The 12468-nt window shown below is 45.0% G+C and overlaps 1 protein-coding gene across 1 annotated transcript in view; it reads left to right on the plus strand.

Moving 5' to 3' along the window:
* Positions 1-1689: 1689 nt before the first annotated feature.
* LOC135912066 (uncharacterized) overlaps positions 1690-12468 on the plus strand; it is a 233737-nt gene continuing 222958 nt past the window's right edge. Inside the window, exon 1 of the mRNA XM_065444444.1 lies at positions 1690-1960. The gene's annotated coding sequence lies outside the window, so the exon portion shown is untranslated. The remainder of the gene's footprint in view (positions 1961-12468) is intronic.

The raw sequence follows: 12468 nt of genomic DNA on the forward strand, positions 1-12468 counted from the left end.
CTTTTTTTTCCTAAGTGAATTGTGTACATTTTCTGCGTCTACAACCTCATTTCCTTTCGTACAATGTAACCGACTAACGGAATGAATGATCTTGTTTTGTCCATTTGCGACTGTTTTTCGTATTGTATTGACGTGAGTAAATGATTACTTGAAGTAGGTGAGTTTTCGACATATCTTATTTCCTACCTGGTTTTCTTTAATAGGTACATACGTACTACTGGACTTCGTGCGCTTTGTTTTCCCGAATTGCACTTATTCTTCCTGTAAAGCGTGTTTTGCCTGTTAGGCAACCGCGTAATGCAAAGAAGCAATCTTCACAAGATATACAGTGAGAAATTGTCAGGGACTCGCTTCTTATTGCCTGACATAAGACCGACTACGGGTTAGTTTTAAGAATCATTATGCAATATGGCAGACTGTTTAATGGGTGCTCGTTACATTTCTTTTTCGTAAAGAAAGTCAAATGAAGACATACAACGTCGTTTAAATTTGAGCTTTCTATCTAAAATGATATTTGCGCTCTTCTCCTTAGCTTTGACAAATACGCCTGATACTCTTTACATGGGAGTATTGAACAGAAGGCTTGGAAGTGAAATGAACAAATAATATGCAAGCAATAGAATGAGACATTTAGATAAAGGCGAGATTCTACTGCTAATTCATTTTTATATTGCAGACTGTCAAAGGGACTCTCTCTCTCTCTCTCTCTGTGTTTGTGTGTGCACGTGCGTGCGTGCGTGCGTGTGTGCGCGCGTGTGTGCGTGGTGTTCGAGTACTCTTCGATTGCAAATACAAATGTAAGGCATGTATGTAATGTAAATGTATACATGTATGTTATTGATACTTATACAAATGATTTGAATACAAAATGAATAATATTATATTTGTGATTGTCTCTGAAGCGACCAAGTCTGTTCACTAACCTGCAGCGCCGGAAGGAGACCGTGATACAGGATGAAAATGTGAAAAATATGGCGCTGCCTCAGTCTGCGGTCGCGAGAACACACCATCCATTCAAATGTGCCGTCGTGGTTGGCAGCCAGACCTTCGACTTCGTTTTAGGCAGCAGAGCTTTATAGCACGTTCCGTCTTGAATTATTGTCCGGTGTGCTAAATTACATGGTTCGAATGAACGGTGATATCGCAAAAAAAAAATAATAAACATTATTGGCTGGAGAAGTGCGCGAAGTGCCTTCAGGTAACCAGGTAAGTAAGAAGTTATGAGGATGAAGGAGTAAGTTTCAGGAGTGCACGACACATGACCTTGCCACTGCAAGGAAGTTAGCTGGAGCCGAGAAAGGAAACGACGAAAAAGTGACTTGTGTGCAGTTTCGGTGCCACAGAGCGACTGGCCAACAGGGTGTCGGCGACGGCTGTGGAGAGCGCGGTGCGCGCGGTGCCGGCGCGCCAGGTGTTCTGCGGGTGCTGTCGGTGCCGCCGCGGCCCGGAGCGTGTGCGTTTCGGGAGGAGGAAGAAAGGGGGGGGGGGGGGCGTCGGAGGGGTGGTCGAGGCTGCGAGCGCCTGAATGAGAGAGAGCGGCAGCACGCATGCGTTGGAGAGGCGCGGAGGCGAGGAGAGTCTCACTGCCTCCGATTGTTCAATACGAGTTTTTTCCTAGGAGCCGCCTTCTGATTGGACCTTCTCCCGCGGAGTGCGTGAGGCCCCGAGCGCGATAAACACGGGGCCCGAGGATGCAGTCGCTTCTGCGCCGGCCGCCGAGGGGCCACGTTGGCTGTGACTAGCGCCTACACCGCCGAGCCGGCTGTTGGACTCGCGTCTCGCTCCGGCTGCGCCCGGCACGTCGACGTCCTGTCATCGCGACGGGAAGCTCCAGCACCGGCGTCCCTGCAGCCGCGGCCTCTGCACTTGGGCCGCCGAAAGATTGGCACACGTTCTCGGCCACATTTAGCCGGTCGTCCAGAGAGGGAGCCACTTTTCCCGCCTGACTTCCCCGCAGATAGTAAGTGGGTCACTGGGGCCGTTTCGTTGGTTGACGTCACGCCGTGGCCCTCCTTACAGCTAGCCGCGCGCGCGAGGGCTTTTCCACGGCACGTTACCGCCGCACGCGTGCTGCGCTTTCGCGGGTAAATGAGCCTGACCGAGTGTAACAAGCGTTGCCGGGAGCCACGGTTGCCTTCCCAAAATTTTCTTAACGTCGCAAAGATTGTTCCTCAAAAGAAAAGAAAAAAAAAAGAGAATTTTCTGCTGTGCTGCGCCCCGGAAAGTCATTAGGAAGAAGCGAGAACACCGAAGTGCACGTGTTTTATGAAAATTATTGCTTCCGTTTTTTCAACCTGTGGCAATATTGAATTAAGTTTGAGGTAATTAAACTGACGTAAAATTAAATTTAACGTATTGATTGTTAAGTCGGCTTTAACACATCAGCCAGACTTCTGGGTGTTGTACTGATAGTTGTTTGGATCATACATGCTAAAAATGAGAAAATCATCAGAATATCTTTTTTGTTGTTAGCCGCTATGTTCAGCCTGAAATACGAATAGGTTCTGGGTCTAGTATTTTGAAGAAATTGTGCTGACTTCATAATCTTGATGTCTCAGTTCTTGTGTCTTAAAGGTAATATATGTAGAGCTGCCTGACTGCGGCAAAACTTTCTATATATGTTAAAATTGTGGGGTGTTTCGCCCGCACAACGTTTTAAAGAAATCGCAGCAAGGTAATTTGCTGCCCCCAAGTATTACCGTCAACCACGGAGTAAAGGCTGTCTAAATGTAAGCTCTTATATACATAACGTAACGTAAATATATACGTAACGTAAGATTTTCTAGAAAGTTCGTTGTTGTGTCTTGCTCAAAGGTGTACCTACTACCCACTCCGTGCTAGTGAAGCTAACAGTACCAAGCCGAGCTCTTATCAAAATGTACTATACTTTTACGGTTCATATTGTGTTCCTCCTTATGGGAGCCAACAGTATAAGGTGTCTAGAAATGATTCCCTTCAACAAATCTTGTCTTTGCCACAAAGCATTTGTATTGTAGACCATGTACTCGTATGTCACGTAAGCCATCATCGGCATAGCTTCACAGGCGTCAGCTTTATGTTATTTCATTTAATCAGCGCTTTACAATTAGGGCATTAGAAATAAAAGCAAATCCAGCTGAACCACTAAAGGTGCAATGCAGCTTACTCTATGAAACAGGTGGCACTTTAGATCCATTCCGTGGCTTGCGTAATTAAAATACGCGTCGTTAAAAGATGAATTTAGGCGTAACACGAGTAAGATGGCACCATAATGTTACGAAGAGGGGAACATACGCCACCTGTTGCAGAATTGCTTCCAATAATAGTTCTGAAAGGGCCTTTTACTATAAATTTTGTCGTAGGTGCCTCGAGTGACCTAGTTGAGGAAGTAATTTTAACGAAAGCGAGCTAGGCGACCGGAAACATGGGCATGCCATCGGTCCCCAAGTGCCAAAAATGTTCGACTCGCAAATAGCTTTTAACAGTTTCGCGCGACTGGTGCAGGTCATACGTCACTCATAAGGAGGCGGTTGCACCCCAACACGACTGAAATAGAAAGTCGTATCTTACCCAAGACTGTCGGCGATTTCTCCTTCACACTGAGCTCAAGAACTTGTCAGTGTATAACGCCTAAGTTAAGCGGAAGTCATGGTTCCTATGCCACTGTCAACTAAACTTCGTTGGCGTAAGCTCCAAATTAACGTGAAATTGGGGTGACATTTTCAAGGTCGCTGTTACTTCCATGAAGGTACTTGAACAGATACCGACAGTTCATAATTTCGCGTCGGCATTCTTCATGTTACGTTTATGTCTCTAAAAACAAACGCGTTCTCTAGCCTTGTCGCTGAGAAACGGGGGATCGTCAAACAGAAGTTGTACTAGAGAGGAAATCGTTACTTTTATCTTACTCAGTGCTATCTATTCTTGCGGCGTCTGCAGAAATTTCCAGTAAGAGCGCAAGGTTTCCAAGCAACGACCACTTTTGGGCCCTTGACGATGAACGGGCCGAGAGCCTTCAGAAGTGGTCACCAAATTATGCCGTGCAGCATATGTAGTTCGCCGAACTTGCTCAACGCTTCTTCGACGAGGGTCCGCAAGCAATAAGCGAAATCTTGTTGCAGTTTCTGCCCCGCCAGCAAACCCCATTCATCGCTTCGTGCGCTGAGTGAGACCGTTTCGCGGGGGCTCTCATCTCATTCTGCCCTGATGAAAAGACCAGCAGCTGCCGGGAAGCGGCGGAATTGATTATTAATTTCGCTGCTTCTTCGCGCACAGTCCACGTCGCTGGGCCGCGATTGAAGTGCCTTGCGGTGCCACATCGCGGCTGCTCCTCTCCGACAATGCCTGCCGTCTATGAGGCCCATCAAAAGTGTTCGCTTTAAGTTTCCCAAGGCGCCTAAAGGCGGATTTGGCGAGGACGTTGTGATACAGCAGCATTTCAGTTCGTTGCATAAAAGGGGAAAGCGGAGTGGCAGAGTGCCCCATGACGTTAATGAGGATGCGTAGTTAAAGTGGTCGAGCTTATTGGAGCATTTTCTGTGGAAGTTATAGCATCGAATAAAACTCTTTATCTATCTTGTACTCGTACGTGAGTACACCTTAGTTTATTGTGATAACAATGATAAGGAAAGTGGTTTTTTCTCTAAGATGGCACTATTTATCCGAGCTATTATGCAACATTGTAAATTAACTATAGACACACAACTCGTTCGCTCTCCTCTTGTCGTCCTGACTGACGCGCACTGCTTCAATAATAATGCAAATGTGCCTACGAACCTTGCATATCAATATTATGCTCATATGACGAAATGTTTCCTGTTTAGATATCTGTACACAAGACCACAATGAAGTTCCACACCTCTTTTTTCCTCACGCTACCAAATAATTCACGGGGTGCAGAAATCGACACACGTCTCTGAATGCTGGTTAAATTCATTCTACGATAGCTGATGTGCATAAAACGCGTCTGTTTTCACCTCCTTGGTGGTGACCTAAAGGTGGATTGAAGAGTGCCAAATCAGGCGAGCACTGTCATAACCGTGGCACCTTGACAGTTGTCACTGTCTAGCGAAAGTTATGAAGAAAATGGAAAGCAGAATACAATCTCCGTGATATGAATCTCACGGGGCCTCCGAAAAATGCTACGGAAAGCATGCGATAAACTAAAGGTAGATATCTTCAAAAGGAAGTATAAATGCATTAGTGGATCATGTTTGTAGAGTTGCACGCAAACTTACACAGAACGAAAAAAGACTCAGAAGGACAGGACAAAGCAGTTCGTCCGGTCATTTTGTACTTTTTTCGTCATATCGTATCAACCTTTGTATCTTTCGTATGAATCAGTACCAACTTTCCCAGTTTACTATTATTTATTAGTGTATATTTGTGACCATTGATTTAATGGGAACAATTGTAGTGCCCACTCGGACTTTTCTTTCTTCGATGCGACAAAATACGCGGAAGGCCGCAGAACATCGAGAGCATAGATCGTTTAGGCTGTCAGTCGGTGTTAGACCTGATTCACGCAGCCGTCAAATGTTTGCCGATGCTCTTCACATCACCGACGTCTCATTTTTGAGGAGAAACGCCGGTGCCGTGACAGTGGCGAGGCGGTGTGCGTTTGCCGGCTGTATGAATAAGGCCTTACTCGTCGTGGTCACAGCTGTTCTTAACCATACTCTCCGATTCTTTTACTGTTTTCTCTGTGCCGTCAATTTCCTCGACCTTTCTCACGCTACATCTGCAAACGTCATCGCCTGTTGAGAGAAAATGTTGGAAAATGTGCAATTGTGAGTCGTTACTAGGGCACGAGAGAAAGAGAGAGGGATATAAGGAAGGCAGGGATGTTAACCAGTTAAGAGTTCGGTTGGCTACCACTACGCTGGGGGAAGGGAGAAGGAGAAGAAAAAAAAGTGAGAAAGAGAGGGTCAAAGGCACTCGTACTAACCAGACGTTCTCAGAAAGCACAAAAGGGACTTCACTGCCTTCAGAGCCGATTATCGGTGGGAATGGTGTTCTTAGTATTGCCTACTCACTCAGAAGATGATAATCTAGTTTCCTGAATGCTTTGGACATAGATTGTCTTTGTGCTTCAAATTGAGGACAGCGGCAGAATAAGTGGTCAGTGTTCCCCTCGCATCCGCAGACATCCCATGCAGGGCTTTCAGCCATTCCATTTAGTGCAGAATAAACTTTCGTGATGGCAACTTCCAACCACTACCGACACAGAAGCGACGCTTCGCGTTGGTACAGTCAGGCCGGAGGTCCGAGTTGCTGCGAAGGGTTTAGTATGTGCAGTCTGGTGCACCTTGTATGTGAAGTGTTCCGCTCAGCTAACGAGATTGTGCGTGCTAGAACGCGAAACTGTGTCAAACAGTTAAAACATGACCGCATTAAGTAGATTGTGCCATCAAAGCACTTCAATGTCGGCTCCGGCGGAGGCATTTTGACGGGGCGGCTGCAATTACACAGTCTTGCGAACGAAAAGTGGCCGTACACTGGAAGCCACCCAGAAAGTCTATAGGTAAATTTTTGTTTGTTTGCTTGTTTGGCCTAATTTCCGCCTAAAGACTGCTCGTCAAAATGAGTTTGAAACGATGCTTTATTTTTTGTTTTATTTTAGTGTTGGCGCAGCTCATCCGATGGTGTGTATAATTTACCACTAACCCTTTAAACAGTTCTTCTAAAGCTAAAAGATAGCATATAACTCATTTTAGCGGTGACATTGTATCATTCCGAAGGGTATGAAGCATGGTGCTATCATGTAGACTCTCTCACCTTTCTTATGTACGATATTGCTTTTGTAGTTTAAGATAGAAAATCAGAAGGCTTTGGGCCTGGCGCCGGTGGTTTTCTTCATCGGCAAACCAACTCGAGTGAAGTACTCCAGATGGCCATTACCCGTTTCGGTGGCCTGGCTACGCGACAACGTTGAGACAGTGTGCGCACCTGAGGCTTCTCGCACAATCTCTGAAAATCCTGATAATTGCCTGCGCTGTAACAGGGACTCCCGAGTCAGTTGAGCGTGAGGACCGTCGTGAAGACAGCCCATGCCGCTGGATAGTCTTCACTGCACGCTCGCCGCCCTCAACTGCTTCTGTTTATACTGTTATGCGATAAATGAGCAGAACAATGAAATCGAGCGTTTTGTGATCCCAAATATTTGCCCGTCATTATGTTTGCTTTTCGAAATTCTTGCGAGTGACATGCAGATCCTAATTACTACTTTCGTGTGAGGTGTCCTAGGCACTAGATCTTTTATTTGAGTGTGACTTTCTGCCTTTCTCTGGCGTATTCATGTATATGCATATCCCCAAAATGCACGCTGAGCTGTGCTAAACCTTAATATAAGTTTCTTGCATAGGAACAACACGAACAAAATGGGCAGTGGTTGATAAACTGTGCAAGGAAATGTAGTTGTAATTCTGAAGATTAAAATAATTCAGTTATATCAACAAAATCTGCTACCTGAGTGGTATTTTATGCTGAGCGTACTCTTGGTAACAGTTGACGTCCTAATGAATGAAGAAAAGGAAAGCTGATGGAGTCACTGCAGTGACTCCATCAACCAGTAACATTATGTAGCCTACGTATAACATCGCAGCATGTTGCATACAAGGTACTTCAGGCTTAAACAAGTCGAATGCGAAGAAGATCGCGCCTTATATCACGACTAAAAATTAACAAATCGGAGGACACCTAAGCACTTATGAGTTGTGAATGTTAAAGTACTAATGTTCTACTGAACGCTGCTGAGAGGTGCTTCGAGTTTTGCGCTGCGAGTAATGTTTTCGAGTTTTACTGCGCGGTATGCCATCGAATTTTGCGAATTAATTGGTGCGGATTACTATTACTTTCTTTAACAGTTCCTATACGTTAGCATGTTGGCTGTAGACCGGAATCATTTGGACGATATTGCTGAGGAATCAACTGCATATATTATTTGCTACGTACGTGGCGCAAGCGACGAGACACTGAGGAAGCAGCAGTAGCCACCACGGCTGCAGGCGCGCGCAGCAGCTAAGCGGTTTCCGAGAGCTACTCCCCTCACGCAACACCTGGCGCGCTATCACGGCAGCAGGTGTTCAGTCTCGCTCGCTCGTGACGCGCTCGTGACGTGGCATCGTAACCAATGGGAATTTAGGTGCAGTTTCGCTGCTAGAGACTCAATGGGCCATTTGATGATTTCACATCAATCCTGACGGTTCCTTTGCAAGTACACCTATGCAGATATAGTTACTATTCGTTATCTTTTAATTTGCTCTTGACGGTATTTGCGTGCTTGCGAGAGTTTCGCAAATTGTACATCAATTCATGAAAGTACCATCCGCGACAAGATGAGAAGAGGCGAAGAGCGCCGCTGGTACCTGCCCATGAAGAAGCTTGCAATAGACTCCGCAGTCCCTTGCTTCAAAACAGAGATATAGCTAAACAAAGCAAGACACGCTGCAGTAGCGGAAAGCGCCTACCGTCCCGGAAGTGTGTGTTGTCATGAAATGCTTCTTTATTTGATGAAGAAGCATGCGCGAATATTATAGAACGCCGACTTTTACATTATGCAGTACCTATACCCTTCCGCGTCAATGTGACAAATAGTCTAGGTCGCAGCGATGCGCCTCTGCAAAGAGGCCATCGCACGCAGCTGGCTTGGCGATCAGTACCAGACCAGAAGCCACCCGATCAGCTGCCACTCGTCAAAATACAAGGACGCGGGCGAGTCGGCAGCATAATAGTCCTGTCAGGATATTCATTGCTGCTGTCCGCGATCCCGTCGATGTCGCTTTCGTCGCTGATGCGGCAACATGGATGAATCGTTCCTTCATGGGTGTTCTTTTCCTTGTTCAGCTTATTAATGGTTTACAACCCCCATCCAAGGCTGCACACAATATTTCTAACGGCCCCTGTTTCCAATAAAAAAAACTTGGCTGTTATTTCGCGCACAGCGTGCGCGACGCCACTTTCTGATTTTGTGCATATACGCTTCTCACATCGGCGCGCTGCCTGCACTATAGGTCACTATAGCTCAGTGGTCAGCGCTGCAGTCTGTAGGCTGCATCTGGACTTTGCGGCCAGGATTCGAAATTTATGACTGATTGATTGATTGAGTAACTTTTATTAATTTATGACTGATGACAGTATTTATTTTATTCTAACGTCTTGTGAATAGATAACTTGAGGTAGATGTTTATTTTTGAATAAGGTTTGAACTCTCGCTGGCTCTCAAATAACTTTCCTTGCCACTCATTTGTAAAACGATAATTCGTCGGAAATAGGAATGGCATGCTTTTATTACACACACACACACACACACATATATATATATATATATATATATATATATATATATATATATATATATATATATATATATATATATATATATAATTTCGCCATCGCATAAGGAAAATAAAAAAAAGGAAGAGGGGCAAGGCGATACAAATTTGTAAATTTGTATCAGTTAAATTTGTAACTACAATAACCTAGACCAATACTCTTGTTTCTTGTTCTCTATAAAGTAGTTGCTATATCACTTATGTTGTATTGTGGCAATGAAAGTGAATATTCGCTGGCTGTAATGGAAACGCTGCGACAAAAAAGGAGGATGAGAACGAGAAGAAAAAAAAAGAACTAAGCCTACAGCAGGAAAACCATGTTATGTCAGCCAACGATCAGAAAACGTTTGCGATTAACGAAATAGAATGAGCACCTTGAATAGGGGACGCGTTAGGCGTACGTCTGCTAATTAAACGTATTACTTTTCTTCGCCCCCAAATCTAGTATTTATTCCTAAGACTTAGCTGTACGGGACGCAATACGATTTTGTGTTTAGTATTACTGGAATGTTTTTTTTATTCTGTTACACACATGCTTTTCCAAGCTTAGATGCCTGCTGGTTCGAATAATTATCGCGTTTATAACTTGTTCGTCCTTTATTTTTTCGACCTAGTAACTGCTTTTCAGATTTTGTACCAATTTGTCCAATTATCTACAGTGTTGGCGCTCTGTTCGGTTTTTTCCGTTTAAGTTTTCTTATCCCTGAACATTGCTCTTAATTAAGAGACCGCAATCGGAGCACATTCTACAGACACTGGCAAGAACAGAAAGAGATAGATAGATAGATAAAGAAATAGAGGAGAGGAAAGGCACGGGGGTACCCAGACGCGCGTCCGGTTTGCTAGTCTGCGCTGGGGAAAGGGTACAGGGATGAAAATAGAGAGAAAACACAGTTTAGCGTACTGGCAGTAAAACCAGTGAAATACAGTAATACGCTGCTGTCCCTCTTCTATAAACATTTAACTGTTTCTTTTGGAACGACTCAGCTAATTTATGAAAAGGGCGGTGGGTGCACCCGGGCTTTACTGACTATTGAGCTTGCATGTGCGAAAGGTTGCTTTTAGATTAGCTCCCAAATGTTTTATGTAGAAAGGGATTACAGTATTACAGCGGATACTTCACTTGTAATTAGAATTTGAAGAAGGGAGCTATATAGTTTCGTGATTAATTTATAATTAGAAGAGCAGGAACGGCGGGTTGGTACAGCAATGAGCGCGAATAAGCGACCAAAATTACGAATATAGACCGTCTTTGCGTCACGTGTCAGTGGGTTCTTTAAATGTTGATATTGCTTCTGTGAGACACAGGATAGCTAGGAACGCTAATAGGGACATTCAATTATCCGTATTCGCAGACACACAGAACACGAGCGTGAACAGAAAAGCACACACATAGAAAATTGAAACGCATGCTCTGTCTCTCTCGCTTGCACGCACGCACGTAAGAACACACACATGTACGCGCACACATTAACACACGTACGCAAAATACACGTACGCGCGCGCACACACACACACGTCTACACGCACGCACACAAATAACACACATGGTTACACGCGCATACACGCACCTTAAGGAAAGCTAACTTTGCGTGAGCCTGTGGTCCTAGAGTGATCAGTGTCCCGTATTTTCATATCTATGTGGGTAACTGACGTTCTCCTCAATTAAAGAAACGGTTAGCGTGAATACCGCAGAACTCGTGACCATAGATAGCGCGATCAAATAGAGTCTTAAAGGACTGTTGCTATCAGTCCTGTGTAACGTTCTCCGTACCCCTGACTTGAACGATGTCCGTTCCCCGGAATTTCCGCAAGTTATTCCAGGACGTGGTGTCACAGTCAAAGCCATGATAGCCAGCAACTCGCATTCGGTATCATATCTATATTTATTGGAGTCAGCATTGCCTACAGCTACAGCATCTGATTATAACCAGGTACCGCTGCACAAACGCATCCGGAAGAACATCCGTCAGTAGCAGTAGAATCAGAATCAGATTACACTTTATTTCCAACACACCAGTAGGGGCACCTCAAGCACAGTTTGAGGTGCCCCAACTATTAACAAATCAATACACCCGAATGAGCTGCATGGGCTGAAAAAAAAAAGAAAAAAACGTGTTTAGACCTTCCATCAAACTTTACCCATAAATTACTTCCCCGTCCCGTTTTCCTATGAGCCTGGAGGGCTCACGAAGGCCGCATATATAGCGGAAAAAATTTGTTGAGCCAAACGACCTCATCCTTTCCTATCACATTGATCCCTGACCCTTGGTGCCACCTGTCAGGGCTTGAGTTTGATTAGGTCGGCGCTTTGATAGAATCGATTCGTTTTGGTAACCGATATGACTGGTATGCAGAGCACGCTGCTGTTTTCGTGAGTTCTGTTGGTGGCGGGCGCGGAGAAATTGCTTAACAGCGGCCATAGTCATAGCAGCAAAAAATAAAAATGAAGGCTGATAACAAACATCCTTTTCCAAGTTGTCTAATTTGATGCCCTGTGGCTCGCAGCCAACCACCGAGGGTGAGTTGAATGTTCAGAAGCTGAATCATTCTGGTTTTATGACATTTCGCGTAAGCTCATAATGGTGAGTTGTTCTGGCTTCTTTAAGAATGGTGGCCATGATCTATCTTTTCTTTCACGCATGATTCGGGTGGCCCCGTACGATGCGGGAGTTGCTGCAGTTCCGCACGTTCCGGCTACAAAGGCGAGGGCCTTTCCAGGAGAAACAGCAGGCTCCGTCGTAGTGGATGGAAAAGGCCTTAATTCGGAACAGGGGAGACAACGCGTCAGCTCGTCTTAAGCTTTATTCCTTTTTTCGTGTGCGTGCTGGGTGGCACGTGCCGCTCCTCTCCACTTCTTAAATATTCACTTCCAACGCCGGCACGTCTAGCAGACGATGCTATTTGAATACTTGAGTCAAGCGTTTCGATGGCGCATTACGGGGTAACATTAAGGTTTCATACCTGTCGCATTGAGGTCTCAAGGGTACGTGTGTAGAAGCAGGCCTGACTGCCGTACTCGATATAACATTTCACTGTTTGCTTTAACCACCTGACGTACACAAGAAAATTATCAATGGGAAATGCAATTCGATGTTATTGTTTTTTGGTTGATAACTGTCAAGTTTAAATTAAACCCGTTAAGAGAGTGCTGTAT

This window comes from Dermacentor albipictus, chromosome 1, assembly GCF_038994185.2.
Source record: "Dermacentor albipictus isolate Rhodes 1998 colony chromosome 1, USDA_Dalb.pri_finalv2, whole genome shotgun sequence".
Lineage (NCBI taxonomy): Eukaryota > Metazoa > Arthropoda > Arachnida > Ixodida > Ixodidae > Dermacentor > Dermacentor albipictus.